Genomic DNA, 17,806 nt, shown 5'->3' with positions numbered 1-17,806 from the left:
TCCTCTGTCGTACATCCAACACTGCTCTTAAATACATACCAGTGTGAGATTTGTACTTTTGCAGCAGCCTCATTTTGTTGAGATAGAGTACGTGACACATTATAACCACTTGATTCTTCTTCTACCTGTTTCTACCCGGCACGTTTAAATCCAGATTCCACTTGTCCTTTGTGAATCTGTTTTGCTGATTTTAAACTGAAGATACTCCTCTTTTTTCAAAATCTTACATATTCTCAAATGCTGCACCTCTTCTGAAGTAATACAGGTCCATTAGTGACATCAGTGATGGCAGAACATAGTCAATAGCAGAAATCCTTGCTGGAAGCGTTCTCACTTTTTGATTACAAACATGATTGTGTTGAACCAGACTTCAGTTGAATGACAGTTTTTCAATGGTTTCAGTTACCAAAAGGAAAAGAGAGCTTCTCTGATATTTAAATTGCAACTTCAGTTTCAGAATGACTCAGTTTGGTAACCCTACAAATACAAGGAAATTTCGCCCGGGTAGTTGCATCTCCAGTTGCCCAGTACAGGTGTCATTTTCAACAAACTTGCAAGATTTGTGTTCTGATGCTTTATTTTAATAGAAGGGACATATAACCTCTAGCATGGATAAACTGCATTGCTTTAGAAGACATAAGTTTTGAAAGTGCTGGTAAAAGTTGGACATGAATTTGATGTGTCAGTCTTGAAGGTCTGGCCCTGGAAGTAAACAGAGACCAGAATATGTACAATGGAGATACACTGAATGTAGCCTATTCAAGAAAGATTAATAGTTCTTTCCTCTGTTCAAAATATAAGGGTCACTAGCCTTCTGCAAATGAAAGAGTCGGTCACTGGACAGATCCTTGATTAAGAAGGAAGGACCAGAGTAAGATGTATTGTTACATATATTGCCACTTTTCTAATATTGCAGTATAACTGTGGGTTGAACACAACCCCTGTGAACACTGAGAAATGAATTCTTGCAATTCAACAGGCAGTACCAGGACACCTCAAAATCTTCATCTTCTCTGGCCAGTAATTCCTTGGTTCAGCAAAAGCAGTCCTCCCTGTTCTCACTGCTCCTAGATGTTCTTCTAAATACTTAGGTAGAATCTGTAAACCTGCAAATAGACTAGAATTGGTATTGCTGTGTGAAATTATAGCATATCTTTTCATTTCCTCTGAAGGGGGCTCTGGAAATACTGAGTTTATACATATAACTGTAACAGAGGTTATGCTTACAGTGAAGTAGACTCCACTGTACATATACAGCAGTAAATGAAAGCCATTTCATTGTGTAACTTCATGTTTAGCATTGCTGCTGCACGGATCTGTAGGTATTTCTCTCAATCCTTTTTGTTTCTGAGTTGTATTGTGAATGAAACAGATACAGTGACCCTCGCTGGTTGGTCTTTGTTTTGGCCCTTTTCAATGAGTCTGAGACAACCTCAACACCCCAGCATATTATAAAAGCACTCAAGTAGACACAGAAAACAGAAACTGCTGCTCATGTTTTCAAACGTTCACTTCTTAATCAGTTCCAGGTTTTGAGTGCTCATTTTCAGGGAGCTGCTGATGCCCTTAGTTACCATTCAGTCCAATTGGCATTGAAGCTTTTCAGTGCATTACAAAATCAGGATGAAAGTACTTAGTCTGAGTACCTAAAATCAGTGGCCACTTCTGGCTCTGGTTCAAATACAAAGTTTTATTATCATGAACCTTTATGTTTGCAGTTAAAGGAGAGGGGAGCAATTTATTAGCACAAAACAGATATTTCTTTGATGACACTTGTAGGAGCTGAATTAAGTACAGTCCTTCTCTGGAACAGAGGTAAGAGCAGTATCCACGGTGTACTAAACAGAGAAGCAGAGCATGTTGTAAGTGCATGTTTTTTCCCTTTCCAGAGAAAGCTCATGCTTAGATCAAGTAGCTACATCAACAGAAAGTGTTTAATAACTATTCTGGGCTGAACAACACTCTCAGGTGTGGACAAAAATAACCTAGAGAGAAAATCACCTTCTTACATACACATTACTTGAGCCAAAGATTATCTTTCAGTATCGTTTTTCTAAGCACGATGTGCCCATTTGCTTAAAGAAAGTCTGCACTGATCAAAGAATTTCTCACCAAGAATAAAATTTAACAAAAAGTAGATCAACAGGAGCTCAAAGCTCTCCACTGTAAAGCAGGAGAATGAGGCCAATTTGGTACCTTGGTACCTTGGGGCTTGCATAGCTGGATTTTCCTTCCTCATGAGCACTGCTCAACTTCACCTAAATGTGTCATGCTGGTAAGTCCTGAAGTAAATTATTAGATTATTCTAATATACATCAAAGGCTTTTGGAGGTCTTGAGTCTTCACAGTTTAATATGTTCATTTATCAGGTGCAAGTAAAAGAAATGAAAACTAATTAAATGATTTTTCTAAAGACTTTTAAAATTATCTATTATTTTCAAACTCAACTCATTGGACTATCTCTGTGATGATACTTCAGAATCTTCAGTGTTCTGCCAAAAGAGACACCTGTGTTCCAGTAGTTTGCATGCTTTGAAATAGTGATTGGCTGGCATTTTAGTTTTTACTTAGAATGTGTTATCATCAGAAATTACCTGAATATTTCTCAGGCCAGAGCATACATTGCACTGAGGTCAACAGATATCACTCCAGAGAGCTTTGGAATTAATACTTATTTACTTCCAAGTGGCCAGTAATCTCCACCACTGTTTGGATAAAGATATTTTTTGGCTTTGTCTTTCAACACGGTTTCATTTACCTGCTTGGAGTATATACTGGGGACCTTAAGCACATTTTCTCAGAGTTTTTTTCTGAGGTCTGATTGGGCAAAGAGGAAATAAACATTTTGAATATCCACTTTGAAATATAATTTTATTCTTTATATTTTTTGAGAAGTTCCATTATTCTTTTGAATGCAAGGTTTGAAATTGTTTAGTTGTGGTACCTGACTGTAAACTGTTATACCTGGGTGTTGACTAACAACCACAATCTATGGTTCTGATGCCAGAACATAGTTTTACTTTCCTTGTGAAGTAGTACTGCCCATGATTATGAAGGAAACTAGGAGAAAGCTATGAAGAAAATGCTATAGCACCCTTATATGTACCTACACATACATATAATCATCCCACCTGGCTCAGGCATACACCAGTCAGTGTCATAACACAAGACCATTTTCCCTTTAGCTCAGCGTTCAGAAGCCCACTTTAATGGCTTCAAAAACTTGTGTGCCTTTCCTTCCTACACCCTTAACTCCCAGAACAAGCAGAAGGCATTCATAACGCTAATGAATTACACTCTGACACATAAGCTCCAGTCTCACCCAAAAGTGATGAAAATTTCCACTGTGCCCAAAACACACAAGATTCCAAAAGAAGTACAGCATGTTAGGATACTCAGCATGTTTCTCTTGTTGTATAAGTGCCCCAAAACCTTATATATTTATGCCCAGGCTTATTGAAATAAATACAGGGTTCATTTCCTCAGCTGACCAAACATAAATGTTCATCAGTACCTCAGGCACTTTTAGACAATTATGGTTCTGAACAACTGTAAATTTCTGGTTAGTGAATTAACAGACTGTATAAAGACAGGTAGGCAGCTGGAAATTACTTATGTGTAATTTCTACTGAACTCATCAGCAAACAAAATATGTTCCTACTCAGCTGTCAACATACTGTCTGAGAAAAGCACTAAACTCGGGTTCTGATTCAATTCCTCAGTGGGTGTATCTGAAAGTAGAATTCCCTCTGTTCTCCCTTAGCCTGACAGATATGGCAATACATTATATATATATATATATATATTTTAACTTTTAGAACTCTCATAGTTTGAGAAGTTCTTTTATTATGCTGAAACAGTAAGTTTATGTCTGGAAAATGCTCTCTGTTATTACTTTGTTCAGTAATTTTTGATCTGTGAAGAATTCACTGGTATTACTCTAAGTAATGACCTGAAGGCTTGGCCCAAATGGCACACTAGCTGCTAAGTTTGTGCCCTTCTTGTCCTGCAATCACAGCATAGGAACACCTTGTGAAGAGGTCCACATTGTCCCAGAGCTTTAGACACCTGGAAACAGAATGGAAAATATTTGTAGAAAATACTAAATCCCCAAAGTTAGTATCATATAAGTGCTCAAATATAATAATTTGGTTCACCTAGTACATCTGTGAGTGTGTGGAAAGTAAACGTTAGAAGGTAACTGGACATATCTGCTATAAGTGTATATAGGGCAATGGTGATTTGAATGACATGCCGAATGATATACAGGATGGAGAAGCAGACTGAATGTAGAAGTGTCTGTTCCATCAGAAATTGATTTCATGCCTAGGCAATTATTTTTGGCAATAAACTTCTTGTGGGTTATCTTCTGATTGATCTTTTGGCCATCTGTGACTGTTTCCCTATCTATGCTTATTTTAGGAGGGATTTATGGTATGCTTTTGGCTATCATAAATCATTCAAAATTTTACCCCATGTAGAATTTCTGCTTATAGTGTTTGGGACAGCTTTGATTATTTCTTTTCCTTCCCAGGCATTAAGAGCTGTTGCTGAGCAATAACATTAGTCACAAAAGAGCTCCTCCAAACCAATCTTGATTTCTCAGACACCAGATGAGAATGTAATTTCCCCAAATTAAATCCCAACCCTTTAGCTTCTATACATTCTTTGATCTCCAAGTTTCTTTGAATTCTGTTGAGTTACTATTGCTAAACACACTGCTGCAGCAAGTTTTTGCATGCTAATGTGCCAGTCACTGATGCTATTTACATGAGGTCTCATTAAATATCTTAAATACATATCAGTATTTACAGATTCCAGGGCAGCAGACAGTGTGGCATTTTGTCACTTGCTTTGCTTTGTGATAACATACAGTGGCAGCTTCAAAATTATTGTTTGTTTGGGGTGGTTGTTTCTTGTTGTTTGGTTTGGTGTTTGTTTTTGTTTTTGTTTTTGCTAAGTATGATGGTAATATAAGCTTCAGGTTTGTGGGTTTTTTTTAGGAGTTGTCTGGAGGACCCAAAGCAATGGACTGAACATTTTTTTTACTGCATTTGATCATAGAAATATATTCACTCAATCTTGAAATAGATGGAAGAAAAACCTCTATGAAGGAAGTCTGGAATTAACTGTCTGAAACTCAAATATAACAATAATAATAATGACAGTAAGCGACTCAAAGAGTTCACCAGTTTTAATAATAATTAAGAAAGACAAAACAAACAACACCACCCCCACACCTCTTTTCTAACTCAGTATCATTTCCTTAAGATAATGTTGGCTTGTAATTATACTTTCCCTGCAGACTGTTATAGAATCATCCAGGAAAGCAGATGATATAAGAAGGGAAATGTAAGGAGGATAGGTCTGAAGCTTTCAAGACTTCTTTAGTCATTGCAAAGAAGAAAATGGTGCAACCCCCTTTTTTCAGTGCCTTTACAAGTCACCTTGAAAAGTTCCTGATGTCATCCACTCACATAAATTACGTGCAAGCTATTATTTTTATGAACTCAGGATGCTGGGTTCACACTTAAAATCCCCAAGTAGTGCTATACATTAGGTAATCTTTTATTTATTTATTTGAATGCTTCATCTCCTGAGACTTAGGCCTGCCCAGCATTCTGACAATCAGGGTTAATTACTGAAATGCTTCTCTGGCAGGTCCTTCTTAAAACATCTTAGCAATATTGTAGCTTATCCAGAATGATGATGACTGTTACCTGTTCAGGACTTTGTCAGCATATTACTTTCACTTTATGCAGATTGCCCATTGCAGTTTTAATTGCTGAAACCAATTTTTAGCACAGATATATAGCTTGAAAGACAGATTCTCCAACAATAAACCTCTAATACTTAGATTTCTTGGGTGCTTTGTTTGCTTCTTTGATGCTGTAAGACTTTCCTCACTGAATGCCTTATTGTTTCATCACTCTGAAGGCAGCACAACACAACATCCTGCTTCTCACTTTTAATATTCATTTGAAGTATAACTCAGCATGACTGAGTTTGACTCATTTTAAATCCCTTAATGAGTTTCAGTCTGGTGGCAGGGAGGATCTGCCCTGCTTGCTCATTCTTTTCCTTAAGGGTATCTTAATGTTTCCCTGCCCGTTTTGCAGGATTCCATTGCAGAAGACAGATGGCCATTACTTTGCAATTCCAGCTTCTGGGTTTGTCCGTGCAGTGTTTTGAATCTCATCACCGGTCCCTTAGACTACAATAAATCCTGAATGCCTATAGACAAAGTGGGTGAGATAGTGACTTGCTAAACAATGACCTGCTGAGGTGTGCAGTTCCTGCATTCAGAATTTCACCTGGCTAGGAACTGGCCCCTTGAGAAACAGTCAGAGAATGTACTCAGACACCCTTGCTATAGAGCAGTAGGCTGCAGAAGAAAACAGCAGCAAGGCTGTTTCAGATATACACACCACAGTACCAAACTTAGCAAAGGCAATGCAACAGGTTTCATGCATCTTGACACCTTAACACTGACAGCCCCAAGTTAGACACCATAACCGTTTACAAGTGAAAGAAGAAAATCTATTTATGATAATAGGATCTAGGAAAAATTGTGAAACAAGTGAGCATCTGCTAAAACTTATCATGGAGAATGCTGAGCAGAAGCCAAAGAGGCTGGTGCAGGTTAGAATAGCCCATGTGCTGCTCTAAATTGTGGTTGGTAGAAATTATCAGTTAGAGGCTCCCTCAACAACAGCTGGTAATGGCTAAATGTTTCACAGATTGAGAGCAAATGTAGGTTAATGTTGATTGTTTTAACTGTTTCAAAGGTAGACACTTTAATTTAGGGTGATTCCCATCTTTTTGGTTGCCTTCTTGAGCACTTTATATCACCAGGGTCTGAGGATGTGACCCTGGAGTAGCACCATTCTGCATCTCCAAACTTGTGTTCAAGCTAGTCACAAAATTATACGTAATATAACATGATGTTATGAAGTATTATGTTGCAGACCAAATGACCTCATTATACTAAGCCCCTCTACAAGTAACCTGCAAATAGTTTTGGTAGTTAATTTCTTGCTCATAAAATCCAATTCATTGCATTCAAATCAAAGTACAAAGCATAACAGATGATACCATTTGACTAGCTGGCTGAACAGTCACCCATATGTAGCCTTTCTGTTATGCCAGTATACTAGGTTAAAGCATTCAATGAGATGATAGCTCTACTTCAACAACATTATCAAGTAAGATAAGGCCACACAAATAACCAGTGAGGAAAATGAATGAGAAATGACTAAACATATTTGTGCAGGCAAAGTAATATACACCAACATTTCATTCAAAGACAAAGGAATCTTGACTGTACCTGTGGATTTGTTTTGAAAATAAGAGTTCATTTAGTGGTGCATATCCACTTCTTAGGAAGTAAATGTAACAATGACTCATCTTTATGTAACAGAAAAGAATAAAAAAATAAATGAATAAATGCTGTCTTATATTTAAGCACAGTTATAATGTGGGATTCTCAAAAGTGCTTCACCCACCTAAACCCAAAGCTATTATTCCCAATAAAAGTCCAAGCTCTGCAGAAGCCTAAATACTTCAAGTTCATTTGGAAATTCTGACTTCAACAGTTAAAGACTTGTTTGGCTTATACTAGATGATGGTTGTGTGATACAGTCTAATTTATGGAAATCTGTAGGAAACCAGAGCTGTTCTGAAGGCACTAATACATATTAGGCAACACAATCAAAAATCTTTAAAAAGCAAACTAATAACAATAATAATAATAGTAATAATAATAATAATAATAAAAACAGTGGCCAGGTTCATCTTCTGTGACTCTTTTTCAGTGTTATATTGATAAAGATTCAGACCTTTCATTTTTGAGCATTAAGCACAATTTTATAGTCAGCTTCTATCATTTATTAAGTCAGTTTAGCCCTCTTCTCCATTCTTACTCCCTCTCTCTAAAACTGTCAAAATATCTCTTCCTTTCTTTAATTATTCACAATTCTAATGTAGTTGAATTTTGGGAACTAAGCAGAGTAGGATGGAGAAGGATGGAGAAACAAAACATTTACTACAGAAGGAAGAATGCAAGTCCTTCAGAAGAGCCAGGAGAAGTCTGAGCTCTGTGAGTCCTTCAGTGAAGTAACCTGTAGCCTCCCTAATAAAACTATGGAAGAAACAGGCTCACAGAATAACTGACTGGTAGGGATCTCAAAAGATCCTTAATTCAGCCTCCTACTCAAAACATGCTTAGCTATGAGCTCAGTCCATATGGCTCTGGGCCTTATCCAGTTGGTTCTTGCAGACCTCCAAGAATGCAAACTGCACTGTTTGGCTGTCTTCAGGATGAAGAAAATTTTCCTTACATCCAATCTAAAATTCTCTTATGTAAATTTGTGCTCACACAAGAATTTTATTTTCTGCTATACACTACTGTGAGCAGCCTGGCTCTGTCTTCCTGGTGACGTTCTCATAGGTACTGGAAAATCCTGCTTAGGTCTCCAAGAACTTTCCCTTCTCCATGAGAAACAAGCTGATATCCCTTAGTTTCTCTCTACAGGGCAATTCAGCTGACAGCTTTCAGATGTGCTACCTGGTGACTGCTTAAAAGTTGCTTATCAACAGCAGTATGCTGTCTGTCTTAAAGCTTGGGATAACAAAGTGCTACTTGCTTTCCTCTGATTGTATGATATAGCTCATTCCACTTACAGGTTTTATTTTGTTTGTTTGTTTTATTTTGCTTTGTTTTGGGGGTTTTTGTTAGTTTTGTTTGTTTGTTTCGGCAGATTTTAGGAATTATATCATGTGAACACCACACTCAGAAAATTTCTAGAATGATATGAGTCTGAAATAGAGCCTGTTGAGCTGAGGAAGAGAAAATATGCATCCTGGTTAGACAAGAGTTGATTACTTTGGAAAAAAACTGGACAGGGAGAGTTCCTCTCTATTTTCATGTGTTTGACCACAGGAGTTACAGCTACACCAGCATTAACACAGTAACTGTCTGAGATGTGAAGTATAATACCTCACTTTGAGCTGTCACAGCTTCAGGTGCCTGAGCTGTCCCTACAGCACACTGCAGTCAGCACTGTGCAGTGTGACCATATCAGTACTTTGTATGAGATATATCTCAAGTGTGTTATAATGCCTTCTGGGTAGCTGCTGGAACTAAGAACAAGCTAATATACTCTCTTCCTCTGCCAGCCTTATTAGTTTAGAATGAGTGCTGTGAGTGCTGTGAGGACTACAGTTTCATGTCTGCCAATACAGAGATTTGGTTTTTGCAGTAGGTTTGGGGAATGAGTAGGGTGAGATCAAATCGAACTAAAAAAACACTCTGTAGATGTGCCCTACCACAATCTTGCAGGAAACGTATGCTATACTGGATATTCCTACTATTTTTTACCTTCAATACTGTTTTCCTACTATACTGTTGCCTTCTTTCCTACTATAGTAATTTTTTCCTACCTTTTTACTTGTTTTTGTTAATCTCTGAGAAACAAAATGAGTTTTCACACTGCAAAATACATTCCTTTAAAACAGAAGCTTATTCCATATAATAATTTATTTTCTTTAATTTTACAGACCTTTAGAGGAATAACTCCCAGAGCCAAAAATTATGAAGTTCCCTATCAATTAGAACAAATCTGCATCAGAACATAAACATATGGCTTGATGAAGACCAAACTCTTCCTGTGCTTACATTCATGCAAGTGTAATCTCCCTCACTGTAAATCCACAGATGCATACACAGCTCATGCTCGGGGCTGTGTCTAATGAAGGCTGCTAGACAGACTGGAAAGAAAACTAAAAAAAGGGACTGGACACCCTTCTGCCTGTTAGAAATATTTTGCAGAAATATTTTCTGGCGTTTTGCTCTTGATAGGGCAACTCCTCATGGTTTATGCCAATGCAACATCCAAAGCTGTCATTCAAGTATTTGCTAGAAATCACATGGATCTCTGCTACTATGTGAGCAGAGACTTGTGAGAAAATAATGCAGTCTATCTTTATTCCTAGGAAGAAAGTCTGATGTGAATTTTAACTTCCAAAAGATAATGAGTAATGTCTTGCCTATTAGCAAGAAAACCAAAGCTAACAACTAAAATCGGACAGAAAACTTCTTTCCCTTCAGGGAAAACAGTTGCTATCAAAGCCACACTGTTTTCACTTGATTTCATTCACAGAAATTGTACTGTAAATTTCAAGAGCTCTGCTGTCGCTTGAGAGGAAAAGCTGCAGGTCAGAGTTTTAATGAAACAGAAAAATACTGAATAAATGCTGAATATTCTGATGAATAAGTGTTATTCTGTGAATATAAGAACTAATTATGTTAATACAAATATTTTAGCACCAAGTAAAAAGAAACCTGAATAAAATTATCATCAGTCAATGAAAAGAAAGCAATGTTAATGTTAGAGGAAATTAAAGTTGAAATAAATAAATGAAGAAAGCTATATATTTCAATCCTTTTTTTAAGCTAGCTATTATTATAAGTAAAGTAAGCACAGCTTCAGAAAAGCAAATAGATATTTAGCTTCCTCTGTGTGAAAAATTAAGCATACAATGGCACTTTTAAAACTTTTTTTTGAAAACTACAAATTCTTAAATCTTTCCTCCTCTTCTAAGTAAATTAACTGTCTCTAGAGAGTACTTGGCAGTACTTAAAATCCTACTCTCTCTCATGCCAAAGATGCATCTTAGTCAGGAAAATGCCCTGGAAGCCAATGGGGCTACTCATACCCTGGGATGCACCAGGCCCAGCGCTGCCTCTGGGCCAGGTATGGGGTTGTCCCTTCTGCTCTGTGCAGTGCAGCCTCAACTCAAGTATTGGGTGCAGCTTGGGGGTCACAGTACAAGGACATAAAACTATTAGAGAACTTCCGAAACAGGTCAACAGAAATGGTGAATGATCTGGAGGGCAAGGTGTATGAGGAGCTGTCTGGCCATACTGTGTGTATAATGCATCTCAGAATACAACTTGCTCTCTTAGCTGTCAGGGCACAGCGCTGGTTCATGCTGAGCTGTAGTTACCAAAAACCCCTGATCCCTTTCTGTGAATTGTTCTCCAGCCACTTGTCTTCCTGTCTATATCTGTATTGGCATTACCTCATCCCAAGCATTTACCTTTGTTTAATTTCATGCCATTGCTAATCATCCAGTGCTTCACTCAGCCTAGATCCTTCTGCAAGACCTCATGTTTTTCTGGAGAGTCAACAGCATCTTCCACTTTTTAACACTGTCAGTAAAATTCCACACATAGATAACTGATGAAAAGTTGAGCTGAACCAGCCCCAGAACACCCGTGGAACACCTCTGGTGACCATTCACCAGCCATACATAGCCTCACATTCATTACAACACTTTGAGATCTTCCATTCAGAGGAAGGTGAACCTGTTCATTTCAGAGCTGGGCAATTTGTCCAGAATACTGCGAGAGAGAAACATTGAAAGCCTTACTAAAATACAGAGCAACTGAAGTTCTAATTTAAATATTAAAAATAATAATAATAATTACCTGAGCTCCCATACAGCCACATATATTTCAAATTTGTAATTGCAAATGTTAGCCCTGGGAAGAAGCTCTAATCAGTCTCAGCAATTTTCATGTTTTACATCCAATCAAAAGTTTGTCTTCTAAACACTCCTTGCAAGAGATCACTGAGAAATGATTGAAAGACTAAAAATTCTGTGTAGGATGTTTTTGCCCAAACTTCCAAATCAAAAAGAAATTTGAAAAAAATCACAGTGCATTTGATGAGCCACATAGGACAGAGACTTATTTTCTGAAATGAATTTTTCTGAATTGTTTATTAGCTCCAGACATGAACAGTCTGAAATGCAGATGTTATTGTTAGTAATAAGTTTTCAAAGGTTTTGGAAGGAAGGAGGTGATGTTTCTCATACAAATAGAGATGTTGAAGTGTTTTAAAGCATTGCTGGGTAATAAAAATGTAGCCAACAAGCAGCTCTGTAGAACTTGTCTTGACAATGAAAAGGGAAATAGAAAAAGAAGGATTGTGAGAATTTGTCTTCAAGTTTCCCATAGGAATCTGTAAGCGTTAGTTAAGGAAGGGCCTCTTCCCGTTGTTGCCCTGCAGCTCCATCAAATTGCTCTCTCAGGGGCTGCGATAGGCTCTGCATGGCCTCTTTCAGAAAAATCATCTTACTTCTATATCTACACTGGAATCTAGAGGTTCCTTTTTCACTAGAACTGTTAGAAAATATGATTTCTCATTAGTAATTTTGGATTTGTAGACTAACATATGTTAAAACTTTATTAAGAAATGTAATATCTATACTGAAATTTGAGAATAGAAGTTATCTTTGTTGAAAGTAGCAAAAAATAAGGCAGCTTTTAAAGCCTCTCTTCTGTATTTACACTGTTTCCAGCAGCAGCATATTTTGATTATAATTGGATTTTTGTGCTGAATCAGCATCTGTTAATTTGTCTTGTCAGTTCAAGAGGCCAAGAATTTTGTTCTCTCTGCTCTCAGATGCTGTCACTTGATATAGTGATCAGTTGATTGTCTTCCTAATTTTTCAGGCCAGCACTTGGTACAATAGTGAGCTACACCATGTATTTACAATGATCATTCTTCATTTTCATGTCTTCTGCATGTGTTGCTAAGCATTTCAGTGTTTTGTCTTAAAATCAGCCTTGCTTTGACATTTTCATAGCTTCAGTATGATCAGATGTAGGAGCTAAGATTCCTGTCTGAGTCAGCATTATTGAAATTTCTTTCCAGCTCTGGGATTCCTGCCAGCATTTTCAGTACTGCTTACAAGCTTCCGTCAGGTAACTGAATACAAACATCGACTTCTACTGGAGGCTTTACCTCTCCCAGTTTGTGCAGATTTTACAATGCCTTTTGTACAGTGAAGAAGCCCATGAGGTAAAAGAGCTGATGAAACAAAACTCTAGAACAGGCAAAGGGTCTGTGTTTCTAACAGTGTGAGATTTGCATTCCTGTTTTTCCTCTAATGCTTCCATTCATCTTAGATCATGGGCTTCACTTTCTGTCTTATCCATTAGTCACACTGACGTGGCATTTCTAACATGTTCATATGCAGACAAACATTCTTACTACCTTCAGGCCTCATCCAACTTCTTTATATGAAATAATAGCTGCTGGGAGTATGCAAGAAAGAGGATTCACCAAACACTTCCCAGGAGAAAACTCTCCTGTGAATAAAAGCTGCCAATTCCTTTAGTAATGTTTGCAACCTTTTTTATAAGCAAAACCAGCTGAGAGCATTGTTATTTGAAAAATATTCATAGAAAGGATGAAGCATCTACTTTCATTGGGAATAAATATTCAGGAGATTATTCACTCTGTACTAATTTAAAAAGCCTTTTTAGTATTCTGAAAATAAGTTGGAGGAGGGAAGAGGGGAAGGAAAGACAGTGTGTTCACAGATAACAAGAATGTAGTTCATCTCCTAAGTGTGATGCTTAGGTTATCATGACAAATAGCACTGTGTGATCACTCATATGAGGAAGACAAAAAATAGCTACCATGGTTGAGTTTCCATGTCTACAACTTTGAAGTTATTTCTAATGAGACTAACATATACAATGTGTGTCAGCCTAGCAACAGTGCTCTCAGTCCAGCAATGTGCCCTCACTGCCAAGAAGCCAGCCATGTCCTTGGCTGCATCCAAAGAAGCATGGCCAGCAGGTCATGGGAGCTGATCATGCCCTTCTACTTTGAGATGGTGAGATCTCACCTGGAGTACTGCATCCAGATGTGGAGTCCTCAGTACAGGAGCGATGTGAACCTGCTGGAGCACATCCAGAGGAAAGCCACAAAAATGATCCGAGGGATGAAACACCTTTCCTATGAGGACAGGCTGAGAGAACTGGGGCTCTTCAGACTGGAGGAGAGAAGGCTCCAAGGTGACCTGACAGCGGACTTTCAGTATCTAGAATGGAGCTACACAAAAAAAGGGGACAGACTCTTTTAGGTCTATGGTGATAGAACAAGGGGTAATGATTTCAAGCTAAAAGAACATAGATTTAGTTTAGACATAAGGAAAAGGTCTTTCACAGTGAGGGTGGTGAGGCACTGGCACAGTCTGCCCAGAGATGTGGTTGATGTCTCATTCCTCAAGACTTTCAAGGTCTTGGACCAGGCCCCAGGCTACCTGATCTGGCTGTGAATGTCCCTGTACATTGCAGGGGATTTGAGCTAGATGAGTGTTAAAGGTCCCTTCCAACTCTAAGGATTCTATGATTCTATGAAAATTGTCTTATAAATACCATTTGTACCCAAATATTTGGCACAAGGAGCATTAACCCAAGAGTAGTCTTAATGAATGCCCTGTTGCTTTTACAAAGAGCTTTGTAAAATTTTTAATTCTTGATTCAGACAGAAACCTCCTAAAAGAAACCAACTAAAATAGCTCCACAGAATCAGTGCATCCAGTGGCTGATTCTCTTTCATAACAATAATCAAGCAAATCTCAGAATGTTCATCTAGTGAAGGCTGGAAATGAGATATGTATCTAGGATTTGATTCCATTCTTTATTAAATGGGAATCAAACTTATTCACCTCAGAAGCTGCATCTTCACAGCAGGATCATGGGAGAGACACTTTCATAATTTTTATCCTTAGAAAGCCATAAATAAAGCTGAAAAGTAAGCCCGCAACTATTACTTTCTAATCTAGTGATCAAGATAGCCACCTCAGAGGAGGAAGTCTGTGAAATAGGGAGGGCCTTACCCAAAGACAATTGCATACTCTATGTGAAATCAATCATAAGACAAAATGGTTTAACCAGGTCTTCTCCTACACTGGCTTCATCTCCTTAGGCTATAATATTATGAGCCTCTAGTCCACTGCTGTATATTTTCAGTAATCGTATGGAAATTACAAAGACAATTGGAAATGAAGAAAAGCACTGGCTAATTTTTTTTCTCACTGCTCAAGAAAATTTTCATAGATGTTTGGTAGGGGGAAGGAGTGAATTCCAAAACAAAGCACCCTAACTGCCACTTTTAGAGGTAAAAAAATAAGTGAACCATGCTCTGAACAACAACCTGAATTGTGCAGTTCTTGTGCATAAAGATTGGGATAGTTCTGTTCCATGAATGGACCCACAATATTTAGAAATGTTATCTGGTGAGTAGATTTTGTGTGATCAAGTGTGCAAGACTCAGCACTGAAGTTAAACATGGACTTAGTATATTCCCTGAGCTTGAGCAAAAAGACGGTCAGGCTGAGAGCTTAAGAGCATCCTCCAGAATAAAAATTCAGGCAGACAGGGCACAAAACAAGTATGGCCAAACAAGAACCTGCTGGTCAGACAGGGAAAAAAATGAAACATACGAATAGTGAAAGTGGGGATGAATGGCTTGGGAAGAATACAGGGGTGCTGTCCGAACATACAGGGATGGGGTCAGAAAAACCATTGCACAGATATAAATTGGTGAAGGATGTGAAAAACAAGGGACTCTTTAGATACAGTTGGCAGAAGAGGCAGGCAAAGGAGAGTGTTCCTCCTCTGATAAATGAAAAGGGAGAGCTGACCTCCTCACACATGGAGAAGACTGAGGCACTTAACAAGTTATTTGCCTCAGTCTTTATGATTATTTGGGCTTTTCATGCCTCTTGTGTCCCTTAACTTCTAAGCAGAGGCCAGGGGGGAAAAATCCCTAACACCATTAAAATGGAGCAAGTTTGAGACCACCTCATGAGGCTGAAGTCTATGGGGCCAGATGACATGCATCCCAGGGTTCTGAAAGAACTGGATGATGTGGTTGCCAAGACACTCTCCATCTTCACCATCAGGAAAAGTCCCCAGTGACTGGAAAATGGGAAACATCACTCCCATGTTCAAGAAAGGGAGAAAGAAAGACTTGAGGAACTACAGGACAGTAAGCCTCACGTCTGTGCCTGGGAAGACCACGGAGCAAACTCTACTGGAAGAGATGTTAAGGCACATGCTAGATGTGGACGTGATCCAAGACAGTCAGCATGGCTTTACCAAGGGCAGAACATGCCTCCCTGATCTGATGACCTTCTGTGATGGACTAACGGTATTGTTGGTTTGATAGTGGTAGGACAAGGTGGGGCTTTAAACAGAAAGAGGGGAAATCTAGGTGAGATTTTAGGAAGAAAGGTTTTACCCAGAAGATGGTGAGGCACTGGAACAGGCTGCCCAGACAGGCTGTGGGTGCCCCAACTCTGGAGGAATTCAAGGCCAGGTTGAATGGGGCCCTGGACAACCTGATCTTGAACTTGATAATCTTTAAGGTCTTTTCCAACCTGAGTAATTCTATGATTCTATCTAATGGGTGGCAACCCAGCCCACACCAGTGTGACTGAAACTATTTGGCCTCCAACCTAAGCCATTCCATGATTCTGTGATTCTAGACAACCTTTTTTATGTGCCAAGGATTAGTGTATTCAAACACTGATTGTAACATTTATCTGTTTTCCGGGGCGGGGGGGGGGGGAGGGAAGAACAAAAAAGAACAATATATTTAATAAAGGTCATGTTTGGGATCAAAATACTTATGATTTTACCTTTTTTTTTTTTTTTTTTTTTTTTTTCCCTTTTTTTTTTTTTTTTTTTTTTTTTTTTTTTTTTTATTTAGCTGTTTTCTTTTAAGTAGACTTAATCATCCTGTGGAAATACATAAGGAATTCTGTGACTTCGTGTCATGGTTTTATTATTTTTATCAGTATTCCACATCATATAGTGCACTGAGAGTTAAAGAGTTAACATTCCAGGTCTGGGTATCTGTCCCGGAAGAGAAGAACTGCTACATCCCCCAGAGGACTGTTTGTTGTTCTGTTATCATTTTCACTCAGAGGGAAAAGATAAAAGGCCTTCGTACATCATTTCCCATTCCCTTTTGATCTCAGCAGCATGTGAGCTTTCCAGATCATCTTGCATCAGCTTTAGAGTACGGCCTTTGGCTTTCGGACACTATCTCATTTAATTTGATTTATTAGTTTCAATTCTAATTATATTGTATTATATTGTGTTATCTTGCATTCTGATATCTTGCTTAGTAAAATAGTTTGTTTCTCTTCGGATCATTGCCACTGTTTTGTTTTTAGGCCCATCTCTCTTATTCTTTTCCCCTTTTTCCCTTTTTCCCTTTTCCAGGGCACAGATCCATGAATCCCTCCACCCCGCTAGTCACAGAACTGGGCCAAACCAGCCTGTAAACCATTCACACTTCACTCAACTGGAAGCCTCTCCAAACTTCTGAGACAGGCACGTTTGCTTCTGAAGAGGCAAGAGGTCAGTAGTTGGCTTAACAAAGCTTTTCTTACAAGGCTGCTTTATCTAGATCTCAGTCTGAAACGTGACTGCCCATGAATTTCAAAGTCATTGTTGATCAAGAGGCAGGGCAGATTGTATCTATGGAACATCAGTAACAGAATAAAGTTATGCTTTCTTCGTGGAACCAGATGGGAAATAAAATAACTGGACCCTTGAAGTTGCAAGCATATCTGCTTCCTGGTCACTTATGTTAATAACCAGGGGTCACACTGTGTTTCTGCAGTATGCCAATGATTCAAGGGACAGAAAGGTGTGAGAAGGAACCATTGATTCTAGTTAAAAATAAATTAATAAATCAAAAGATGAACAACACCCACTGGCCTGGGAGGCAGAAAGGGAAGTGTTTGTAACAGGAACCTGGAATGGTGCGGTGACACCATACACTGAATCCTGAGATTCTTACTGAGAGTAAGTTGCATAACATAAGGTTGAAACTAAGATGCAGGTCAGGAAAATGGAAGAAAACAGTTCTCTGCATAATTGCCCTTGTTTAAAATCCTGCAACCATTCATTCGTTTTTCCTTCATATCA

The 17,806-nt window shown here is 38.4% G+C and overlaps 1 long non-coding RNA gene across 1 annotated transcript in view; it reads right to left on the bottom strand.

The window, feature by feature from the left end:
* The window catches only part of LOC140248817 (uncharacterized), a 78,336-nt gene extending 78,217 nt beyond the window's left edge, over positions 1-119 (bottom strand). The window contains exon 1 of the long non-coding RNA XR_011902891.1: positions 40-119. This is a non-coding gene — a long non-coding RNA (uncharacterized lncRNA). The remainder of the gene's footprint in view (positions 1-39) is intronic.
* Positions 120-17,806: the final 17,687 nt, after the last annotated feature.

The sequence above is a fragment of the Excalfactoria chinensis genome, chromosome 2, assembly GCF_039878825.1.
Source record: "Excalfactoria chinensis isolate bCotChi1 chromosome 2, bCotChi1.hap2, whole genome shotgun sequence".
Taxonomy (NCBI): Eukaryota; Metazoa; Chordata; class Aves; order Galliformes; family Phasianidae; genus Excalfactoria; species Excalfactoria chinensis.
The sequence above is the reverse complement of the archived record's forward strand: the minus strand, read 5'-3'. Positions and strand labels throughout refer to the sequence as shown.